Here is a 24,932-nt window from a genome sequence, read left to right on the forward strand (position 1 = left end):
TAAATGTGCTGCAATTTGCTGCAAAAAATGCAAAAGTCCAAAACAAACTCATCGTCTGGGAAATTTAAAAAAAGAGAGTTCTATTTAAAGACAAAGCAAGCTGCTGTGAGGAGTAAATGCTAACACTCTCCAGGGTCAGCTAACTTTACTGACAGCTGAACAGCTAAAGATCCATCGACAACAGAAGCAACTCTTCACTGTTGCTCTCTTGTCAAAAGTAAACCCATGACACTGAGCGCCCCCTACAGGCCGGTAGCACTCCATTGAGAATGACAGAAACATTGTTGCGCTTGACTTGAATTCTCCTCTGCATGTATTTAAATTTACAGCTTGTTTCTTTTGCTGAAATCACTTGGGCTGTTGTGAGGTGTTTCCCCTTTCAGCTACTGAAGTTTATACTGAATTCTATAACCCTGCTGACAGACAGACAGACAGACAGACAGACAGACAGACAGACAGACAGACAGACAGACAGACAGACAGACAGACAACACTGAAGCAACCTTTCATATAGTTAACAGTCTGCAGGTTTCTTGAGTCGTGTGGTCCATGATTCTCATCATGCCCCATTTCATAGGCAGACTTAGAGGGCACAGGGATGTCAGTGACACCTCGTTTTATCCTGGAATGCGACGAGGAAAAGCATGAACACCCTGCAATTGGGCCAGAAAATAATAGAGTGAGACTGTGGAAAGAGAAGCTCATTGGCTTGGATTTGAGGAATGGCTGAGATGAGGAAGAAGACAACATGTATTTACACGAGACACCGACACAGGCCTCCATAATCAATCTTCCAATCTCTCTGGGTACAGACTCAGCCAAGAATCAGTGTGTGGGAGGGAAGTCATGGTAAACAGCTAGAGTCTCTGCCAGCTGTCTATTTAAAAGCTTTATTTATCCACCGAAACTGCAAGTCTTTTCCTGCTATATCATGCTAAACATAAAGCTGTGTGGACGGGTTTGTTTGTCATCCACCAACAGTCAGTAAACAAGATTTTCATTTTTATCCAAGTCTAAAGAGATAAAATGCAAATAAAGGTAGAATACATAAAAGAAGCTAAAGTTTTAAAATATGTGATGTCTTGTTTTGTCTTTGTAATACACCCAGAATGTTTTGTCTGGGAATTCAGTTTGTAATTTTTGGGGCAACTTTTCTCTGAGGCTGACCAGCTGTAGTTGGTCAGGAAATGTCTTCAGTATGGAAAAATTGCTTCTTAAACCACAACTATTTCTTTTATCAGATAAATTAGATACATGTGTAACTGATTCATAAAAAATTCTGGAGTTGTTGGTAGGAACCATGCCTCTTAGAAAAGGTTCAAACTAGTATGTAAAGATACAGTGGCCACAGTTACATGATGTTTTTTAATTCTGAATTAATTATTCAGAATTAAATATGGAAAATAGTGGAAATAGTAATTCCGAATTGAGTTTTACATGGAAAACATGTTTAGTCGTCTTTATTCAATTCCGCTTAAGGTCTGGGGGTTGGGAAGGGTTCTGATTGGACAGGGGCGGGCGTGACGTATTTACGTCTACCTGAAGAAAACAGACTCCAGTTCTTGCTTCTTTTATTTTCGGTTACAACATGGAAGACCACACAAGTGACAAGTCCCTCGATTAACTTGGGCGCTACAGCTTTAAATAGGTCCACATTTTTAGGCTTCCGTCCATCAACTCTTTTCATGATATCCATTTCTTCTAAGGCTCCTGTTGAATAAATACTCTCGGCTCGAGTCCAACGCTTGCTTCGGGCGGCCATCCTGGAATATGTGCCTGCCAGCGCAGAACATGTGCATCATCGCGACAGGACAAGGGAACGAGCATGCGCAGAATGACCGGAATTAATTTAAAGCGGAATGAACATATACATGATCGAGGAATTATTCAATTTGGATTTAAAATCAGAATAAACCAGACACTTACTTCGGATTTAAGTTTAATTCGGAATGATCATTTTCATTCAGAACTAGGTGTTTACATGGTCATTTTTAATCTTTTTAAAGAGGATTTAATTTTTATTTTGAATTAAAGAGGAATTAAAAGTCTAATGTAAAGTAGCCAGTGTGAAAATTTTCATGACCACTCTTAAAGCCTGGTTTATACTTCTGCGTTGAATCAATGCCGAAGCCCACCTTCTCCAAAATGTTACTACATGTCCAAACAACGCAGACTGCAAGGACTGCTACAATATCTTTGGTTCGCTTGACGGCATTGTATTTCCTGCACTTGCAGCTCTTCCGGAATCGCTGTCATCAGCCATACAATTCCTCTCCTTTGACGCCTCCTCTCTGTTCTTTCATGTAATAATTGCTGTATGATAAACGGTTATACATCAGCTATAAATTAAGATAATACGCTCGCAATCACTGTGAAAAAGCAAGCATTAAACAAAGTGGAACTGGAAACAGGCGACCTGACTATCATGGAGGCCACACTGCCCTAAAGCGTTTTAGGGAAATACTGCAGAGCGTCGTGGACACACTGACTCACAAGTATGTAGTGCTCACGTCCGCGTCGGACACTGCTGCCTAGGGTCAACACAAAAGTATAAACCAGGCTTACAGGCAGGTACAGATCATGTTGTCATGAAATGAAGGAATGATGAATCACACTTCAGGTGCACTGGGTAGTTAATTTCGGATAAGTTTAAACATTACTGACTTCTACACCTTTTCTGTTTGAGTTAAGCGCATGTGCTTGTTTAAAGCTGCTGTTCGTAGTCATGATATAAACATCAGTTCGGAGAGAGATTTAGAATGTCAACACTATCCCTCCCCTCTCTGCTCCCGTAACCCCGCCCACGAAAGATCGTTGTGCGCGTTCTATGAGGAAGCAGTGGCTTCCCAGGTAATCAGGGCGACGTAGTGGGGCCGCCACTCAACCAATCAGGATGGAGGATTGGAGATTAACTATGATTGGTCCGTCATAACGGGAACGTGGGGAATAATAACATTGCTTTATACATAGGCATTGGAAAAGACAGAGATTTCACAATAGTCTCAAATTGTGAGATTCTTGAAGTTCCAAAATTAAAAGTATAAATAAAACAACATAAACAACCAAAAAGGATTTCATTATGGAGGAGGGGGTTTTGAAAATGTAGATGATGTGACAAAAATCATTCACCTCTTTTGGTCTTGCTTAAGTTTACTAATCTAGACTAATCAAGTCTCAGACACCTCTGCTCACCAGGGCCAAGATTATGGGCCCTATGAAAAATTTCCACATTGGCCTCCACCACTTCACTACCCTAATATATATTAGTCCCTATTTGTCTTGGGCCCTTAGAATTGTCTTAACTTTTCTCCCCCAGTGAACCTTTCTTCATTTATAGCCAACTCTCCCAAATTAACCAACGTTTATTCATTCAATAGCATTTTCCACCCTTGGCGTTATTGTTTAAAGTTTTGAGAAGCAAGCTCACTTTATCTCTGAGAATATTACCGTCCAGCTTTGGACTTTTCCTATCCAGGAACAAAAACTTATTTTTGGTAAGCTAACGTAGCTTTCTTGCTGTAGCAATCTAAAAAAACGGATGTGAGAGTTCTATCTCAACAAGCTGGATTGAGATTTAAGTCAGTACACAGATTGCTCTACAACAATGGCAGTCTCACTTATAGATATAAATCACAGCAACTTGCATGATATTGTGATGACATGATTCTTTGAAGGGGGGCCATGCCACCCCTAGACACCCCTCTGGACACATCCCTGGTCCAGAGATACTTGAACATATGACTGGAAGGGGAAAAAAGGCAGACTGCCTTATCTCTCATACAATTTCTGTAATTACTGCTACTGAGTGTATGGATACAAGCTGTAATGGTAATGACATTTTCAGTATTTTCTAGGATAGAGATTTGTATGCCATAATGCACACTTTACTCCAAAACACTAATCTTCAGAGGGAGTGTGATGTTGAGCATATAGGATGGACTCAACTCGATAACAAACACGATGTTGAAGGATTAAAGGATGGAGGAAACTATGAGAAGTGGAGAAGCTGTGGGTCATTTAAAATGTCCAGTCATGAACACTTTGGGGTGAATGAGTTCTTTAGTGTAATTACCTGGCAGATCTCAGTGTGACTCACCAGAGCTTAACTCTGCCGCTGCAATAATTAGCAACACGACGGCACTGTGAGTGTTCATGTGTAAAAAGCGAGTGTTTTTCCTTTGATAGAAAGGTGAGGAGGTGGAATAGGTCTTGGCTTCTCGCTTGTTCCATTATTCTGTCTTTAGCTTTATGTTCTGTATCTCTGTCGTAAACGTTCTCTTAGTTCAGCAGACCATAGTGAGTGCATGTTTTTACATAATCTCTCAGCCTAAGCATTAGATCTGATGTTGATACACAGAGTCGCATGCCAAACACTTCCACTCAGACTTGGCACAATCAGCAGATCTGGCATCATAACACTCAGTGTTCATCCTTTTCCAATCCTTCCTTTTTCTTTCTCAGTGAGCCAAACAGCTTTGGCAAATACATTATCAGTTTGTTTTGGCCTGTTTATGACACTTGGTTGCTGGAACTGTCAGCCCCAGAGAATTTAAATGACCTTTATGGAAATATACTATGGAAATATATTGTATTTTGACATTCTAAATCAGTGTGGTGCCAAAGTAACTTTTTATTTGAAGGGAAAGATGCAGATTTTATTGTCAGTCTCTGTTCATCAACAGGCCTTAGAGGTTGCAGCAAACATGTGTGTTGAGAACCAATATGTGGTTCCGGTGCAGGCAGGGACACTGCAAGGGAATTTTGGGCCCCATGAAAATAATATCACATTGAGCCTCATCAGTTTCACTAAAACCACACCAATCCTAGAAATACGGTGTCGACATGGATGCAATTTTCTGCAAGCAGTGGAATTACATTTTTTATTATTTGATGGAAGACTGATAAGGAGGACTTTTTTTTACAGTTAAAATTTAATTTTCATGATATAATTTTACAGGAAAGTTCTCTGCACACTATTGTTTAACTTACCTATATTTAAAATGGTTGTGTTATTATGTCACACATACAACCGGGGCCATCTTGGTGCTCTTCAGTCTGGCAAAAACTGTCATCTTAGTATCATGCTCTGCTTCATCAGCCATCTTACATTGAAAATGACAGTGGCAGGCTGTCTGGAAATCTTCTTCAAATTTCAGGGGTGCACATGTGGAAATGACTGGAGACAGAGAGAGATGGAAAGAGAGAGAAAGACAATCAGGATGCCAAAATTAAACCAGCATTATGTTTTTTATTTACAACAACACCCTAATACTAACATCATAAGCAGACATGTATACCTTCAAAGTTCAAACCTGGATACAATTTTTACAAAATATGATTAAAGCTTCAGAGATAAACCATACACACTTTTTTACACTTCTAGGCTCTGGCACCCAAGGAATCAAAATCTGCAACATATTGAAATATGCTTCTAGTGCTGCATCACGTTGAGTTTTGCTCACCACATTTAAGACTTGATTCTACCAGACTGAAAATGATCTCATAATCACATCGAATTAATATTAAAAACAGAATTTTGGAAGAACAGTTACCTTAAGTCTGGACAAAAAGAAATGCACATACAAAGCCATACAGAACTGGTCTTTCATGTTTAGTATCTTTCAAGAAATTGTTACTAATTAAGACTGATTAAAATAATGTATTCATTGGTATACTGTACTATACAGTACTGAAAGTAGTATTGGCGATACTATCAACAACACTAAAATAATTTCCAGCCCTATATATGGAACTCAGCAGTTCAGATCCACTGATGGAACTAGTGTAAACTCTTAAATCTTTAAATTTATATTGTGAAAAAAAAAAGTGAGATCAATCTACAATGTGCCATCAACAGCTTTATCTATTTTCTCCTTACTTCCTGTTGCTGTCTTTACTCTGCACTTCGTTATTGTGATGTTTAAAAGCCATCTTGTGCTTGTACTGAGCTTTGGCAGTTTAATGACCTTTGCGACTTCGCCTCATTTAACATGGTTTACACAAGGAAGTGATTATTGCTCACTGGCTGGCACAGAAAAGGGCAGCTAATTAATACAAATAAACTCAACTTTCCACCCATAGCAAATGTAGTTCAAAGAAGTAGTGGAATTTTACAGACACTCATTTTAAGGAGAGCTTCACCCACTTATGTATGCTCCTAAATCTTATCGCCCATTGAAATTCAGTTATTTAGGTCTCTATCTTTACTTTTTATTGCTGTCATATCCATGAATATTTTGACATTTTTACAAATGAAAAATCACTATATTTTTCCAATTTGTCAAAGACTCATTTACATATGTCTCCTTCATTTGTTATCACCACAAACATCAACCGTCTTGTTCTGATGCCAGATGGAGCGCTGCCAGCCCGCAAAGGTGTTCGCTACAAAGCCAGCTGTGTAAATTGTTAATTTTGAATCAGTAAACAAAAACCTGAGTCGTCCACTGAGGCAAATATGATAATTGTTTGCGGATTATGGAGATCTGGCTGGCAACTCGGCAGAGGCTGTGAGTAAACGGAAGAAAGCTCAGCTCAAACAAATGCAGTTCCTCAGCCGATGGTGCATCGTGAGGCTGATGGTGTAATTCCCGAGGGGGAATATCCAGCATGAGTCTCTGCTGGGAGCATTAGTAAAATACTCGAGACACGTGCATCTCCGAGCAAATTTCTGTCTGGTCCATAAGAGTAATCACAAAATCTGTGTAACAGTATTTTATAGGAGATTTCTTTAGCACATAGTATTGAATAGTTCCGCTTATGACTTTTGACAGTGATTTTGAATCTCAGTGTCTAAAAAGGCTCATGTATTTTTTTTCAGGGGAATACATTGAACTCACAACTTCCTTTATGAGTTACAAAGATTTAATTGTAGGTAAATGTCACTCCCATGGCTGTACGGTATATATCAAGCTAAGGCTAACACCTCTTAAGCCTAAGCTAACTCAAACACAAACACAAACAAACACATGAAAAAAATAGTTGTATATTGTTGTCTTTCTTTTGAAAAAAACGGTTTACAATATGAGGCTATGAGGGGTTAAATCCTGGACTATTTCCAGTAAACAGAAAGAATGTTCTGCCATGACTTCATGCTAGTTTTGTGTTGTGGGCGAATTTGATGAGCTGCAATCGTCCTTACCCATTATGTTTAAGGAAAACACTGACAAAAAAAAGCTTTATAGAATTGCTGTCAGTCTCAGAATTTTAAAGCCTACACGTAAATATTCATCACTTTCTGGTGCTGCTTTGTTTGTTTAGCTAATGTTGACCGTCAGTACTACTGCTGGAGATATCATACATTCTCACACAAAGAAAAACACAGTCAATAAGTGAACTTTGGTAGGCCAGTTTCATCACCTTTGAACTGTGCCACATTAGCTGGTCCATCATTACCTGTTTTTAGGCTAGCTGAGCTAAGCTAACAGGCTCGTACTTGTCACCCTTATACGCGACTGATGTCAATTTTCAACTTTTAGCAAGAAAGCTTAAACACAAAGTTACCCAAATATACAAATAAGGCCTTTGTCCTTTAATACTAGTTTTGCATTGGCAGAGAGCCTCAATTTCAGAGCACTTCACACCGGTGCTTACCGCTGCTAGGATACGTGAGTTGTCTCACTGCACTTGTTCTTTAAATTTCTCAGTATGTGTAATATTGCACAAAGTACATTTTCTAAAGAAAAAAGTAAAAACAATTCAAAATAAAAATGTCCTGCATTAGCAGCAGCTGAAGACCTTGAAATTGTATCCTTAAAAAAAAAAGTCAGGTCAGTTTCTCCTCTGCCATTGTTGATGGCAAAGTTGACATCCAAAGTCCCGCCCCTTTCTGATATTTATTAGTTGGCATCATAGACTAGAATATGGACGCAGTATCCGTGACGTCACCCATCTGTTCCTGAGCGCTGTTTTGAAACCAATCGACGGCGGCAGACATATTGGAAATGCGGAACTCAACCAGGCAGAGTGTGACGTAAAGGGGTGGAGTTTGAGCCTCCTCGCCAACAGCTATGTGTTCCCGTCCGAGAGTCAAGTCAGTCATGTCCTTATTTGGGCAAAAACTCGTAATCTTAATATCTTCTGAACCGTCATGTTACAAAAAAATTCACCCCCTGTACAGTGTGTGCCGATAGAGAAATTAGCTACGTGTAGCCAAGCCGTTTTTTGAACCAGGCTGTAAACATGTTTATTAATGCTGCAAAGATCATCTTTTTTGAATTGGTGTCTATGTGGTTTCCGGTGTTTCTGCAGCCAGCCTCAAGAGGATTCTCCATGAATTGCAGTTTATAACACTTCTGCATTCATAGTTTGAGACCGGAGGTTGCCGTTTGGTTGGCATAGGCGCAGTGACATTGATAAGCGCATATGTTCTTAAAGCTGAATTTTTTTCATCTGAGAAGGCTATGAGCGCAACAAGGAAAACACAGCTGACATTGCTGAGGGTGTTTTTGCGCTGTGGACGCTGAGCACTTAAAAACGCTTAAAGAAACGCCATTACAATGTTACAATGTCATTTTAGCAGACGCTTTTATCCAAAGTGACGTTTAGTAGACACAGACACAGGTCCCCTAATCTTTCAAAGATGATTTTTCACAAAAATTTGCCATTACTTATTACAGTTTTGCTTATATGCAGAAACAAAAACACAGGGAAAAGTATCATATTCAATACCATGCATATGCTTAAATATCACAAAACAACTCAACAACCGTAAAACCCATACTTTCCTATTCTAGTGTGTGGAAGGAAGAGTTGAATTCATAAAGAACTTTAAGGAACTCTCAAAGAATTACCTTCTGTTCTCACATACAATAATAGCATGTTTTTTCATTTTAGAGACTCTACATAATGATAGTGGATTGTTTACTGTCCAAGTTGTCCAGCGGTGTCAACTTCTTTCTAACCAAAGAGGACATCAGTGTGGTTTGACATACATTTTAAACAGATCACAGCTGTCTGGTTAGCAAAGCCTGAAGTGGTCATGGGAACATCATTACATCATCCTGCACAGAAAGGACACTTACACTTGCATTGAAAAATACTACTGAATCAACACAGAAAGTCTGTGATTGGCTGCCTGATGCAGACCTCTGTCGTTTTGAAGCATGACTGACATCTTCCAATCTGACACCATCTGACCTTTAAAGTGCTGTCGTGAGTAGCTGCTCTTTAAAGCCAAATCGTCTCTCTGAGCCTTTTCTTTTGGTTTGATAAGTCTGTTTTGTAGTGACACATTCTAATCTCTCCTCCGCCATTGAGACCACATATCACAGCAAACCTTTGGATCAAAGCCTTGCAGGGACTTCTCAACATGGTGTCTCTTGGTAGTCTTTTCTACCACAAAAACTAAATGCCCCTGAGGAGTGTGTGAACGGTGTACTCGGGGAAAGAAAGTAGAAAGAGACTTCAATGTCTGGAGTTGTTCAACGCTCTTGCCATTGATACACAACTGCTGTTTGTGTCTCCCCCTCCCTTGTGTGAGGCGATGGTCTTCAAGGATGGGTGGTCTGTCTGGGGCTGGAATCGGACGTGTGTGTAGGGGTGTGTGAGCTCCCTTTGTGCCGGGGGAGAGTAGTCTTTGTTCTCATAACCAGGGAGGAGGGACCGACAGATTAAGCCTTTAGAAGTGCAACCGACCACCATGAGGGCACGCCACAAGGGAGAACGTGTTTGCATGTTGGTGTGGATGTGTGTGTGTTAATAAGTGTCTGTAATGTATCTCCTTGTATGTCCTTATGTGTGTATGGAATATATGCTGCAGAGTAGAAGTTAAAGTAGTTTTAAAAGAGGTAAAGCCTAAATCTATCAGAGGAAAAGTAGGATTTAGGCATTTGTTCCTCATTTGCATGCGAATTAGCATGCTTTAGCAAGAATCTGATGCAGGTCAGCAGGTCAATAGTTCTTATCCATCTGTCCTTCTGATGGCATGCCTCCCAGGTCAGTTTGATTCCTCTGTGAGGGAGCTAATCTCACCCCGGTGCTCAGTGAGCCTCTACAAGGTCCTCTGATCTGCTCCTTCAAACCTCTCTGCACCCCACACACACACACACACACACACACACACATACACACATACACACATACACACCGCAAAATGGGCCTGAGCCCAAAAAAAAAGGGAGGGAGACACACACACAAACAGATGGATCGTTGCCATTAATGCTTACGTGTTTACATGAAACGCTTCAGAATGAAAACTGTTACCTTATAAGACTTTAAACCTTGTGAACTATAAAATGATGTCTCTGTTCTAACATGTTCAAATAAAAGCACACTTCCTGGACTCAAAGAAATGTTACTTGGATGTACTCCTTTCAAAGTGATGCATGTAGACACTGAATCACAAGAAAAGTTCAAGACACTCTCTTCCGCGGCCTCATTGTAACAACATAGTCACGCAGACATTCACAAATCTTTCAGCATCTTTCAGAGCGGTTTATAGAACTTTGACTTGGCACCAATTTTGCGAGAGTTCCTTTTAGGGTCTACATGACCATGTCTTCAAAAGGGCTTTTAAAATGTTTAAGAGGGGTTCTTATGATTTGAAACAAAAGTTGTTTTTTTTGCCTAAGTCTGCTTTAAGATTCATCAGTGTGGTTTCCCCAAGACAAGAACCCTGTCGATACAGTTAAATGAACTGGGAACGAAAGTAAACCCCTAAAATCTTCTTCTCGTCTGTCCTGTGGGGGTGTTTTCTCACCTTTACACACCCACCAGGTTACAACATATGCTGAGAATTATTTTTAAACACTCTGAGACCCAGGTCTGCAGAGAGCAAAGCATTTGGGAATAGGACAAGCAACACCATCTGTGTCGTACTCCTCCATCAGTCTCATGAAAATCTCCTCCTCCTCTTCCTTCTTTCTATTTCTTCGCCCCTTCTCTCTCCCGTTCTTCACATGTCTTCTTCCCAGTGTTCGTCCGTCTGTCATGGCTGCTGTCTGAACAAACAAACACACGAGGGTCCGGGGGCGAGCCAGACGGCGTGATGTGGGATTGTTTGCCTTGGTTGCTCCCGTGCGGGAGAAAGTTTTCTTAAGAGGCACACAGAGGTCCGGAGCTCAACAGAGAGACCACAAAACAAATATTTACCCTCCTGCCTTCAGCGCCTCAGCCCTCTTTTTCCTCTCTTCCCTGTTCGAAGAACAAGAGAATGGACCCAGTTTTGGTCCTGAGGAGGAGGAGAGATGTGAGCCAGAGATACAGAAAGGTTCGACTCTCAACTTGTGGTTTTCTAGAGTTTTATTGATAAACTTAACATGAAGGGACATTCTGGTCTTTATTTAAATATTTGTCTTGTTTTTACAAATTTCAGGGTCTAAATTACAAACAGATGAAAAAAATTATGGAATACTGTATTTTAGAGTCTTGAAACTATTTTAATGGCTGCAGCATGTTCCTCTAAGAACATCCACCTGAAGTCCTTTTGTTGCCAATTATGACTGGTTGTCAGTTGAAGTCTCTGAGAACAATCCAAAAAATGAATTTGGTTGGAAATTACATGTACATTTTCAGCAAATGCACTCCATCAAAATATGTCTATTTAAAGTGCTTAGTTTAGCCACACTTGCCTCACATTGGTATTCAAAATTTCTGACAACACAACAGAAAGGAAACCCATCAAACACCTATTTGCAAGGGCGCCTAAAATGCATACTCATAACAGGCAGCACGGGTTCGAATCCAGCCTGCCGCCCCTTAGTAACATGTCTTCTACTTCCTGCTCTATCCACTGTCATATCCTCTCCAAATAAAGGTTTAAAAGCCATAGGTGTTTCTAGCCCATTTGTGGGGGTGCTGAAGCACCTCTACATTGAATCCCAGCACCCCTAAAATTTGAGAGATTAAAAACATTTTTTTTTCACTGTATGTCCTTTTTAACACGCTAGAAAAGTTTCAAAACCATACAGTACTTGGTTGAAACGTAATATTTTAACAACAAAATACGCAGCTCCACCGCGTTTTACATGTTGTGCATTGCATTTCAAATGAAAGTCCAAAAAAGAACTCCAATGTCAATTTTTGGAATTTTTGGTACTCACTGTAGGGGGCTGGTCTATCCAGAAACACACATTCTGTTTATGTATATGTTGAGGAGCTGCTGTATCAAAATGAGTTGTCTTTCCCCAGAAATTAGGGTTACCAAATCTTTCTTTTATGATTCCAATCCATTTCTCTTTACTTTTCTTTCACAAATGTGGGAATGAAATTGCATTAAAATGTACAAAGCAGTGAAATTGATCTTGCCCAGCTCAGCACCCCTAAACATTCAACCCTAGAATCGCCCCTAGCAAAAGCCCCAAAAAATTATACATATAAAAAAAAGAAAATAATCTAAAAATGTTAAATAGTTTTTTTTAAATGACATTGCAGAATGGCTACATTTGAATCTTTTAAGCTTAATTCTTTAGAAACACTGATGACTTAATAATGAGGTCTAAGAAAAGGAATTTGACACATAAAAATGCAGGGAAAGCTACTAGCAGTCTGTTGCAGCCTGATCCAAATAGTTAATTTTAAGATATAAATCCCACCTCTGACAAGTCAACGAGCCAATCATAGTTTTGGTTTTGGTATGGCACCTGGGGTGGCCAAACTGATTTCAAGCAGGGGCCATGCCACCCCTAGCTACTCCTCTGGATAAAAGCCCCCTCTTTTTTGGGGGGGTAGTTAATGCCTTGTGTTTAAATGGGTAATTCAGATAAAATACAATATTTATGGTTCCAAAAAGTATCATACTCTCTGACAAAAATGTTGTCTTTAGAAGGATCCTTTCTGTATCATTTTGATTACAATCTTATTTGTAAAAAGATGAACTTTTAGTGGATTACGTTGCAGTGTTTTAAGGCACTTTTTTATATGCAGGCTGAAGCAATCCTTTTTTAAAAACACCCTTTTTTTATACTTATTAGTCAACTCAGTCTAAAACTGTTCTGAAGAAAAGGAGAGCACAGTGTGTGTACCAACATACCAACATGGCGATTTTTACAGATTTTCTTTTACACTGTCTAACCCCTCTCAGCCAGTGTTTCCGCTCACAACCTTGCCAGTCCAGCCATGCTCTTATCCTCCTTCTTATAATCTCCCCTCTCTCTCTTTGCCTTCCTGCTACCATCAAACACAAATCAACAGATATCACCGTCCCTCCAATGCAGCCATTAGGCCTCAGCCTCCATCTGAATTTAAAGCGTCTCTCCCGCTGCTCCTCTGCCTGTAAATATGCACATGATTGACTGCAGGGTCAGTGAGGAAGACAGGAACCGGGAAGAAATGCCTACTTCCTGGAGAAGACGGGCACAGCAGGGGGGCTCTACCAATCATGCGTCAGCAGAGGGACATTCTGGGCTGCACGCCGTCACACATCAGAGATGAACAATAAAGCGGAGAGGTGAGGGAGAGGGCGCTCACAGGAAGTGGATGATTTCACTTGTTGAGGTGTGAGGCCTGTGATGGACAGATATGCAGGTGTTAACATCCTGCAGGAAGGAAATGGTTGTACGCTTTGCTGACCTCCACTGAGCGTGTGAGTGTCCTCAGGTCGGGAACTGAATTCTCAATGCCTGGTTCTCCTCCAGACTACAGAGTAAGACTAGACCGAAGGTTGGGCAGGGTTTAACAATTATTAATAATCAATTGAGTTATGTTGTGGAAATTCACAGTTTCCCTGCAAATGAAAAGACACCAGCACACTCCTTTGTTTACATTCAACAACAGGAAGAACATGAGGCTGAGAGAAACAGCAAGAACACCTGTAGAGCTATAGCGCCCTCTGGTGTTGGATATGATGAAGCTTTGTTTCAACCACTATTGTTTTTTTATGATTCTCAATGGGGTCGTGCAACAAGTATATTTTAGCCATCATGTACAATATTTGAGATGTTTTATCCCCTTGCAAAATTGTATCTAAGCATATCATAGTGCTGCACACTATGTGTGTTCTTAATGTTAACACAAGTTTCTGTGCAACAAAATAACTACATATTTATCCACGGGGAAAAGGTGTTCATTTTGGGAACACTTTTTTTTTATCACTTATACAATTAATAATTCATTTTAAAGCTTATCTTCTCATGTATGGATATTTGTGCTTATAGGGGAGTGTAATGAGAGAAGACCAACCCGGAAGTGTTTAAATGCCTCCGGTACAAATCAAAGTATACCTGCCCTGGAGTACAGAATATCCCTGTTCCTGTCCTTTTTATTAATCAATGCATCATACATTGGTTTCAAATTCATTGTCTAATAGAATTAGACTTTTTAAATTGGGTGAATGTATCTGATGAGGTGGAGTATTAAAGCTCCTATGAGGAGATCTTAACGTTAAATAAAAGTGATGCCTCTATATGACCTACAAAACCAAAAGAGACCATCAGCAGGATTGTTTAGTCTAATGTAGGGATTTTGAATGCCTGTAAGCGATGCAGCAGGTGTGAGATGAGGCGATTTAAATCAAACTATCAAAACAGCCTTTGATTCTATTCTGCATGGCAGATATTAACAGTGAAATTTACGTTTGACTGTAAAAAGACTGATGAGGATTAAAAGACAGCAGGATTAGAGCCCTGTTAAAAAAAACTACTTACAAATATCCAGGGCATGATAAACAACAAGATCTTTGTGAACAAGGTGACACAAGCCAAAAGTTCTTCCACTTTTCTGTTGAGTAAACTGTGGAAGGAAACTCCTCATTAGCTCAAAAATGCAGATCCAACACTGTAAGTGAAACCTCAGCTTAGACTATTAAATAGTTAAATCATTCAAAATTAAACATCTATCCAGTAAAATAGAATGTATTATTAATGTAGCAGTTATATGAAACAAAAACATCATATTATATCGGAAAACACTCCGAGAATGTGGGGTTACATAAGGTACCGGCTAGAGTAATATGTTAGCTAGGCTTTTGTGAATAGGACTTCAACAATGTGCCTCTTTGACAGCAAAGTAGAGCCCTAAAAAATTCTAAATATAGTTTACAACGTTTGAGTCAGACTTTCTTACAACTAGCTTAATTACGTGGTACAAGCCTAGACTGTATAAATAATGAACGTAGTATCTGTGACGTAACCCATCTGTTCCTGAACGCTGTTTTGAAGCCAATCGACGGCGGCAGTCATATTGGAAATGCGGAACTCAACCAGGCATAGTGTGACGTAAAGGGGCGGAGTTTGAGCCTCCTAGCCAACAGCTATGTGTTCCCGTCCGGGAGTCAAGTCAGTCATGTCCTTATTTGGGCAAAAACTCGTAATCTTAATATCTTCTGAACCGTTGCGTTAAAAAAAATTTCACCCCGCGTACAGTGTGTACCAGGCTGTAGACATGTTTATTAATGCTGAAAAGATCGTCTTTTTTTAATTGGTGTGTATGTGGTTTCCGGTGTTTCTGCAGCCAGCCTCAAGCAGATTCTCGATGAACTGCAGTTTATAACACTCCTGCATGGACTTCATAGTTTTAGACTATGAGTGACCCCTTTTGCAGCAGTGTGTATAGTTGAGCTTCTATGCAGGAACAAAGGTTGTTAGGTTAAGAAAAACACTTTGTTATGCACTAATTTTGAAGGGACACAGGAAATGTATTGTGTCTAGGGAGGGGTTGTGGGGTTGGGTGGGGGGGAGGGGGCTCATAACAAACCCTGATTCAGGCCTTACTTTGGCCAGGGGCGGCTCTGGAAATAAGATCATACAGTACTTGAAAGTTCCTCTGTGTATTTTGAGCTATGTTTCTTATGATAGCAACAACTCCGCTGGTTGGAGATCATTGTTGCTGATCTTCATCTACTTATTTATTAAAACAAAGACAATCTTGAAAAGCGGAATCAAATGTGGACATTTAACCTCGATGATTTGCTTACAGGGGATGAACAATGTCTAAATGCGGGATAAGTTTTCTTTGCTCCTTGCAATGCAATGCAAGCGGTTCAGTCAGACTAGTCCACTCATGGACGTACTGGTCTACTTGCTGTCACTGGATAATGAACTGTAGGCTGTACTTTACTGCAGAAATGCTTGGAGCAGTGTCAACTGTAACAGAACAATTCATTTGCATGCAATTACCAGAAATCTTCTAAGCTGGCCTCCTAGGGCACCGGGGGGCTTGTTTTTCTTGTAGGATTTGTCCTTCAACCGCTGATCCAGAGTTCAAGTCTTTGCTGCATCAAGCCCCGCTGATTTGTCCTTCGACAGGACGCTCAATCCCACAGCTCCCTCCAGGGGAACCGCTCTGTAATTAATTCTGACCTGTGATCACCCCTGAGGATTGCAAACAAGAGGAAGAACTTCCCCACTGGGATCAATAAAGTACCTTAGGGTAAGAAAGAGTGACAGTGTGCATGGGCTAGTGACTGTTTCCACCACTAGGTGTCAGCTCAGATTAACTATAAAGCTGAAGAGAAACAGGCTGGAGGCAAGAAATCAAGCTTTGGAAGAGACAAAGAGCCAATGCAATGACACACCTGCACTTGGTTATTACACTTTATACCACTTAGGACACATTTGTACTTTACTAACTTTATTCTTTTGAGCCTCTTTTAAATGTGAACATAGCTGTTGTGTTTTAAAATCAGCTATGTTGAAAAAAAGAAACAATCCAAATGTAAACCACAATGTTTGTACTGTAGTCTGTTATTGCTGGTAGCAATATCTACCTGGGAAATAAATGAGTGAGCATTTTGATCTATTTAGACAGGTAATTAGCACAGACAACACTCATTAACTACTGATTAACAACACTATCAACTGGCAGTTTTGTAATGTTTACTCAGTGTAATTAACATGAATTATGAAGAAAATTATGTAAAATAATTCAGGATGGATGTTATGAGGTTTGTTATGAGCAAGACAGAAAGGTAGGATAAAAATCTTGAGATGAGAGGGAGTGCTGGTGTACTGAAACCACTGCTGTGATTTTAGTCATCGGCACATGGACACAGGCTGATTAATCAACATGCTTTTCAGTACCACATCATAACCTTGAGCCTGGTGGTTCTAACAGCCACACATATTAGTAAAAAAATAATTAGCAATAACAGATCGTTACTTTAATTCTCTATTTTTCTAAAGAAATACTGTCTGCTTTAATTTAAATTAATTGCATTCAGAACTCCTAAACTGAAATAATGAGCATAGTCTTGAGTCCCAGTTCTGTAATACTCCACATCAGCACTCATAAAGGGCTTCATGTCCAATTAAATCACTTTGTCACAACTAACTGTTGTATGATTAAGTAATATCACACTCAAAGTTGTGCAGTTGTACTGAAAATTAGCACAGGTATGTTTCTGTCATTGATACAATCAGAAGGTAATCACAGTGTGCTAATATTTAGTGGAGTGACTTGCTTTAGCCAAACGAAACAAAACACCTATAAGCCACTGAGGGGCTGCTTTACCGGGACTCAGTTGACGCGTCCTCCTCGTCAGGAAGAATGAATGAAGTCCAATCTTCGTGCATTGACATCAATAAGGGTTTATTTTACATCGACATACCACAAACGCTCAGCTGATCAATCCACACTTGCATCTACTACGAACTTGCAGAATTAAAGGCTTAAGTGAGGGTTGTTATATCAAATATGTTTTTGTGAAGGAGTCCAACACACCGGAGTCATACTCACCCTGTCATGTTTCTTATTTGCATCACCACCTGTTCACTATACATTATCTCTTAAATGAGTGTGTTCAAAACAATTAATTAAAGCGACACATGAATATTTTACGGCACTCTTGTCACATAGTGAAGGACTTCATTTCACTGCATACCACTTATTTTTTAATAGTGCATTTAGAAGTATGTCGATGATGTTTATGATCGTTCCAGTTAAATACTTTGTTTCTTAGGCGTGCTGTGTAACTTAGAGGGACTAGCTTCATCAGTCTTGTCAAATACTTTTTGCTGTAATGTTAAATAGTTCTATTCAGAACACCTAAGATGTAGTGGTAGGGGAGAACGGGGTTGGTCCTCACTCGGGTTGGTTGGCACACTCGTTATATCTCGCCACCAGAGGGCGCTGTCTCTCAAATTGGGGTATGGACATTTCCAGACTTAGGATCAGAGCTCGCCTACATAGTCTTCTCTGGAGTAAGACAGCTGAACTTGAGGTTAGAGGACTTTTTGTGTTTTTTCAAATTGTAAATATTCAGCTCCTCAGTATTTTTCTTCTAGGTTGTCACATGTAACAACCAACCACTATGTTGGCAAAATCATGCATGGTGAAATTAGTTGGAGTGCACAGACCCTACATTTGCCATTACTGTAACTCAGACAGTGACTGCATGTAGTCTAGTTGAGTAGGCCATTATTGTTTGGCCTGTTTGTTTTGTTCTTTATGTTGTTATATAGGCTGGCCTAAAGATGTGCTTCCTGTTCATGTTCCTTGCTCATTTTATGTTAAAATGCATTAAGTTATGTAGGCCTATCACTTGTCAGTGCAATTAAACTTTCAAATGTAGTTCTGCCTTCTTGCCTTTTTTAAAATATTTTCCCATTGAAATACCATTGAGACAACTAAACCCCATAGTGTGTGACAACCAACCCCATAGTGTGTGACAACCAACCCCATAGTGTCTGACAACCATCCCCGTGATGGGGTTGGTTGTCACAATGTGTCAGAGTGTCTTTGATAGTTAATTGCCTCTTTGTTACAATGAGTGGGAAAGTGAGAGGGATGCACATTTAAAGCCAACACCTTAAGCTTCAATTTAATGTAGGAATGACTATTGAAAGATGTTTTGATGATGAGCAATCATCAGAACAGTAAAAAGTGTGACAACCAACCCTGTTCTCCCCTACTTATAATCTATGTGCTACCAAAGTCCTAGTGCTATTATTAATCAACCTTTATTTATACTCTAGAGATCATTGAGGGGCAACCCTCATTTACAATGATATCGAGTCATTTACAGTGACATTTAAAAAACAAACACAAACAAACAACAATGCATCAAGAGTATCAAAGTCATCAAATAGGATAAAACATTTTTTTGATTTGGATATAAAAACAATTAAAAGATCAAATAAAACAATACAAATAAAAGGAGGTGTAGGGGATTTACTATAAAAGCACTAAAATAAGAAGGGCCTGTGGTTAAAATGATAAAATAAATATGCACAGGTTAACCTAGCTAAAACAGTTGCAGAACGGGGTTGAATGGTTCAAAATTAAGATTCTGAATTGTCCAAAAGTTAAAAGTGCATTTAATTCAAGACACTGCTGCAACTTGTTCCAGGAGTCAGGAGCAGAGAAACAAAAAGCAGTTTTTCCCAGTTCTGACCAAACTCCAGGAACATGCAAAAGTAGCTGGTTTGAGGTGCGAGTCTGATATAAACGGTCTGGGTAATGAAGAAGTTCAGTAAGGTAGGTTGGTAATTTTCCTAAAACAGCTTTATGGATAAAAGATTCCAATGGATATTGCATCTTTCATGGAGAGAGTGCCAGCCAACCTTATTGTACAGGATGCAAAAGATGTGTTTTAAAGGGGTCACCTGTAATAAACCGTAACGCAGAGTGATAAATGGAGTCAAGGCGCTTGAGGGTTGAGGATAATCCCCATAATCCAAGACTGACATAAAAACAGCGTCAACCACCCTCTTTCTACCACACATTTGAAACATAGCTCTGTTTCTATAGAAATAGACAATTTTTTGTCTGAGTCTGTCTGCAAGATTATTAATATGTACATTCAAATTTAGGTTTTCATAAATGTAAATACCTAGATATTTAAACTCTGTGACCCTTTCAATTTTTAATCCTGTTTTTGTGACAATATTTATATAATTGTGCTCTATTACTTTGGCTCTAGGGTATATACTATGTATATATGCTTTTTGTCCAATCAGAATCAATAGGATCTAGCTGTTGTGTTATGACACTTTGCTAAGTCTACAAATGAGAAGGTTGTGTGATTGTATTGTTTTTATTATGTTTATTGCAACAACAGAACACTGCATTTGCCATCTAGGCTCCATCCTCATCACTCAGCACATTTATTATTTCACATGCAGAAATTTGAGGGGGGATGAGAAAGCATCTTGATTCCCCTGGTTGGAGCCTGTAGGTGGATGCTGGGGCTGTGCGTTTGAGCGCAGTGCTGGTACAACAGCAATGACAGAGCAGAGTTAGAGACTAGAAATCTTGCAGCCTAAATAGACCCCAAATTGGAAGGATATGTTTGTCAGATGATGCAGGGAATGACACATGTCCAGTATATAATCGGTGCAGCTCGTGATGTCTGCCAGAACTAGCTCACAGGCGCTGCTCCATATGTCTAAGTTGTGTTAATGCCATTCTTCTCCCGCTAACCCACAACCATTCTACACTCTTCTCTTTTTAATTCAACTTAGCATGTGTTAACTGCCACAGCCCCACTCTCATTCATAATTCAAGGAAAACATTTGCTCCATGTTTCCTGTTGTCGGGTACAAGCAGACGTCTGGTTGTTCTGTCGAAGACCGTTTCCCTGGGAGTCTGCTGCGCCCGTCAGAGTGTTTTTAGGCAAAGAGCCCGCTAAGGAAGGGCTGTCAACGGATATGGATGTTTCCCGAGCTCATTAAAGGCCTGTCTGCTGCATGCCAGGCTTTGGGAGACAGAGCCAGAGATAGAAAGTAACATCATAAAGGAATTCCATCCATCATGTTTCCTCCATGACATTAATATCTGTCATACACCTCTGACAGTGCAATACTGCATCCCCAGAAAGAGACATCTTTCTATCATAGAGCTGCAACACACCTCAAGAGGGACACTCATGCATGCATGTGTGTGGATGTGAGTGTGTTTCTGTGTACTTAGATTTGTTTGAAGGAGAGGGGGAGGGTTTATAGATGTATTACTTCTGCTCCCTTGTTCCTATTATAAAACACTGACTTTGATATTGCAGCAAGTGTATGTGTTGTTTCCCATCAGAGTTGCTTCAGTAGTATTCTGCACAAAGAACCACTTCAGGCTGTTGAACCAAAATCTGGAATTTAGAGCACTACTGCTGGATATTTACGGTGACATGATTCATAATGTGCACCAATGTGCAGTATCAGGGTGGAGCAGCTATTGGGGGTGAAAGCACAGCACTCAGCACATAAATGTGAGTCCTTGCTGAAAGGACGACCCGCTGTCCTGTCTCTCCAGTGAGCCGTAAGTGAAGCAGAAATGTAACCAAATTCATTAGAATTCCTTTTTACTGAGACTCCATGATTTCCAGAAGAGAGTAACTTCTGCATGACTTTACAGCTCTGCCTCTGTCTGTGTCTTGCTTAAGGGCACATCAGCAACAGAAACTTGAACTTGATGAAGGACTGTTTTGTTGTTTGGTTTGCCATCAGGCTAACAGTCAGACAGGAAAATATAAATACACAACATGCAGGATAAAAAAAGTAAATTTCAGCCTTAGTGACTCGTTATTGTGTCTTGTTATTAATGCAAAAGCTTTAATACCTCATCGTGACACTACTGAAATAAAAGTCTTAAATTAATATTCCAAGTAGGGATACACAATCAGTGGTGGACAGTAACAAAGTAAATTTACTTGAGTACAGTACTTAAGTACATTTTTTGAGTATCTGTACTTTTGAGTATTATTTTTCGCTTTTACTTTTACTCCACTACATTCCTATCAGTGCTCTAGTTACTCACTACTTTTGCTTTGAAGTCAGCTCATGAATTTCCTTCTCTTTTCTGAAATCTGATCCCTAAGACAGTAAACTGTGTTTGTGTAGTTCTGTTTATCTCAGTGGTTTAGCCGTACCTGTATATCGTGCGTCTCCACGGTTGAACGTGGAGCAAACAGAGCAGATTTCACTCTGATCAGGCAGTTCATTTAGAGGTGGTAATGATGGCTATAATTCTCCACCTGAGCTCCCATGGTCATATCTTCAGCCCGTGTTAGAGGTTTTTGAAATGAAGAATGATACGTATCGTTTGAAATGTTCTCCCTGTTTCCCACTCTGCCCAAACATACAAACATTCACTGTCCAACCTGAGAAAGCGTGTTGAGCTACTTAACATTTGTTTCATTCCAGATGAACATTTCAAACTAAGTTGTCTGTGCTTGGAGTAACTTAGTTTCTGTTTTTATTCCATGGTATAGTTTTTAGAGATTTCAAGTAATGGTTTCTAAATAAACATAATGTAACAGAATGTACTCCTATGTATTCTTGACTGCACTGATATATTGTGAAAATACAACATTTTGAGATTTTTTAAGAAATACTTAAGAAATAAGTACTTTTACTTCAGGGGTAAAGTACTTCAGTACATTAACTCAAGTAATAATCTGACAGAGCAACTTTCACTTGTATTGGAGTATTATTTGACATATAGTATCTATACTTTGACTTAAGTAATGAAGCTGTGTACTTTGTCCACCACTGTACACAATATATGTTTGTCTGATAAATTATTGGCTGATGATAAGAATATTTTGTTATCTATTATTTATTAATCCAACAATACAATTGTATATGATATAACAACCGATAATTGATCTCAACATTCTCTCATTTGGCGGTCTATTTAAGCTACAAGTCTCCCTGTCTCTGCCTCTGCTTTGCAAGTGCTCCTGCTGTCCTGTTCAGTGCTGCGTGCAAACTTTGTACCCACCACCTCCCCGGCATCCACCTGCGGGCTCTATCTTATTTCTCCTAAATGTCTGCATTTAAATAATCTACGAGGAGTAATGAGCTTCGGAGCCCATACGCCAAACACAATACTGTATGCTGCAATAAACTTAAGTAAACGTGAGTTGTCTGACTGAAATAGGAAATTAAAGTTTAACACAACAAATATTTAAGTCATCTGAAAAGTCATGAGTGACATAAGTTTTACTATGGATATATGAGCTCCTGCTCAGTTATGGATATAAAAGACAACCAATGAGTCAGGACTAGTCTTTGTTATTTTTTTGAGATAACAAAATTAATTTCAGTTAGCATTAGTCAGTGTTTTATTTTAAACGTGCAAATCTATACACCAACTGCAAATTTCAAAATTAGAATATATATTGTTGATTGTTTTTACCGGCCATCAGGAGTAAGTTATTATCAGTGATTGGTATGGGATTAACATAATCAATCAATCAATCAATCAATCTTTATTTGTATAGCGCCAAATCACAGCAAACGTTATCTCAAGGCTCTTTTACAAACATAGCAGTTTTAGACCATACATGTTAAATTATTAACAAAGACCCAACACCAAGACAGGATACAGCTCAGTCTTATCTCATCTTAATCTACCATGAGCATTGCACTGCAGTATTTAGCAAGTTACAGCGTCAAGAAAAATCGTCCTTTTAACAGGCAGAAACCTCAAGCAGAACCAGGCTCATGTTAGACAGACGTCTGCCTCGACCTAATTGGGGTTGGAAAGAAGGACAGAGGAGAATAAGATAATCAATGTTGTGCATCACTTATTCATTTTAGTTTGCATATGGACTATTATACACCAATACCGGAGTGCCACATGTACAGATATCACATGCACATATTCATAATCATGTCAGCAGCTTTTAAAATTGGTTAAGATTGAGATATTTTGGTGTTGTGAGTTTCTATTCTCATGCTAGTACAAACATAGTAGATTAAATTAATATTTACCCAGTTTTTGGCATAGTACACAACCTGTAGGAGCAGATGATGAATGAATGTGTTTAATGACATGTTTGGTTTGTTAAAAAAAAAAAGGTCTCACTAGTAAGCAGCCATTTCTAAATAAGATAGGAATCTTCTTTATCTAATCGGGGAGGGGAAAGCAGTTTTTGACCATGCTGCTGGAGTTACGTGTGGATAGTTATTGGTGGAAGTATACTTGAATCTGACACTTTGGAACTTTTTATGAGAAATGCTGTGGATGGACTGAGTGTTTGACTAACAAATTTGACTTTGACTTTGGTTCATCAGACATGGCAAATCTCAGCATGTTAATGTGGTTAGCCAGGTAGAGCATCTCAGTGGCTTAAAGCAATGGCTCCACCTCTACACACCCAAAGTAAAGTAGTGAAGCAGTTAAAGTAAGCAGCATAATACAAGTTGGATTCAATAAAATAACACAATGACTTCTCTCTTCTGCGCTCTAGAAACGTCATTCTTCAAGGTCCATCAGTCTCAGCGCACTGCTTTGTAGTTTAATCAATTACATATCATATTTCATTGATTGATCTTATGTTCCTGGGTAAAACAATATGGTGAACTGTAGACCTGCAGAATCATTAACGTTTCTAGCTGGGTTTTTTAATCACAAAGGTATTTTGTTAACTTGGGAGCTTTTATCATTTGAAATTTAAATCTAACAACAGATCAATATATTTATATTAATGTAAAATGAATTATGTAAACAAATTGATGTGGAAGTTTCTTGGCAGTTTTACATCTACTGTATCTGTCCCGGCTTATTACCCTTTTACTCCTCTTCTAATACCTCCTGACCGGAATTAATCGTACATTCACATTATTGGATTATTAAAAGCTTGATTCCCCTTGTGCCAGAAAATCAAGCCTCTATTTGAACCTTTTGCTCTCTGTCTCGCTCCCTCTGCATCATAACCACACTCAGCAGTTTGGACTTGAATAATAAGCCAATAAAACTGTAAATCAAGCTGCTGTGGATGGCTTTTCAATGGTGCACTGGTTAACCCCCGAGCAGATCAATTTACTATAGCCATAGCTTACACTGAGGCCAGAGTGAGAGACACCATGAGTTAAAATGGTCACTTTGCATCTTCTATATTTCACTCCTAATGTAGTGCTATACTTAACATGCTGCAGGTTTTCTTTTCATTTTACATATTTGCAAATCATTTTGAGACTAAGAGTCAGCATCATGGCACACAAGTATTGATGGAATATCTGTGGCAGCAAGGATGGAAACAGAGCATGTATGAGCTTTTCAAAGATTTCCTTTACATTTTTTGTTGGTTCTACATTCTCAGAGAATAAAAATAGATTCAT

This window comes from Notolabrus celidotus, chromosome 13 (genome assembly GCF_009762535.1).
Source record: "Notolabrus celidotus isolate fNotCel1 chromosome 13, fNotCel1.pri, whole genome shotgun sequence".
Classification (NCBI taxonomy): Eukaryota; Metazoa; Chordata; class Actinopteri; order Labriformes; family Labridae; genus Notolabrus; species Notolabrus celidotus.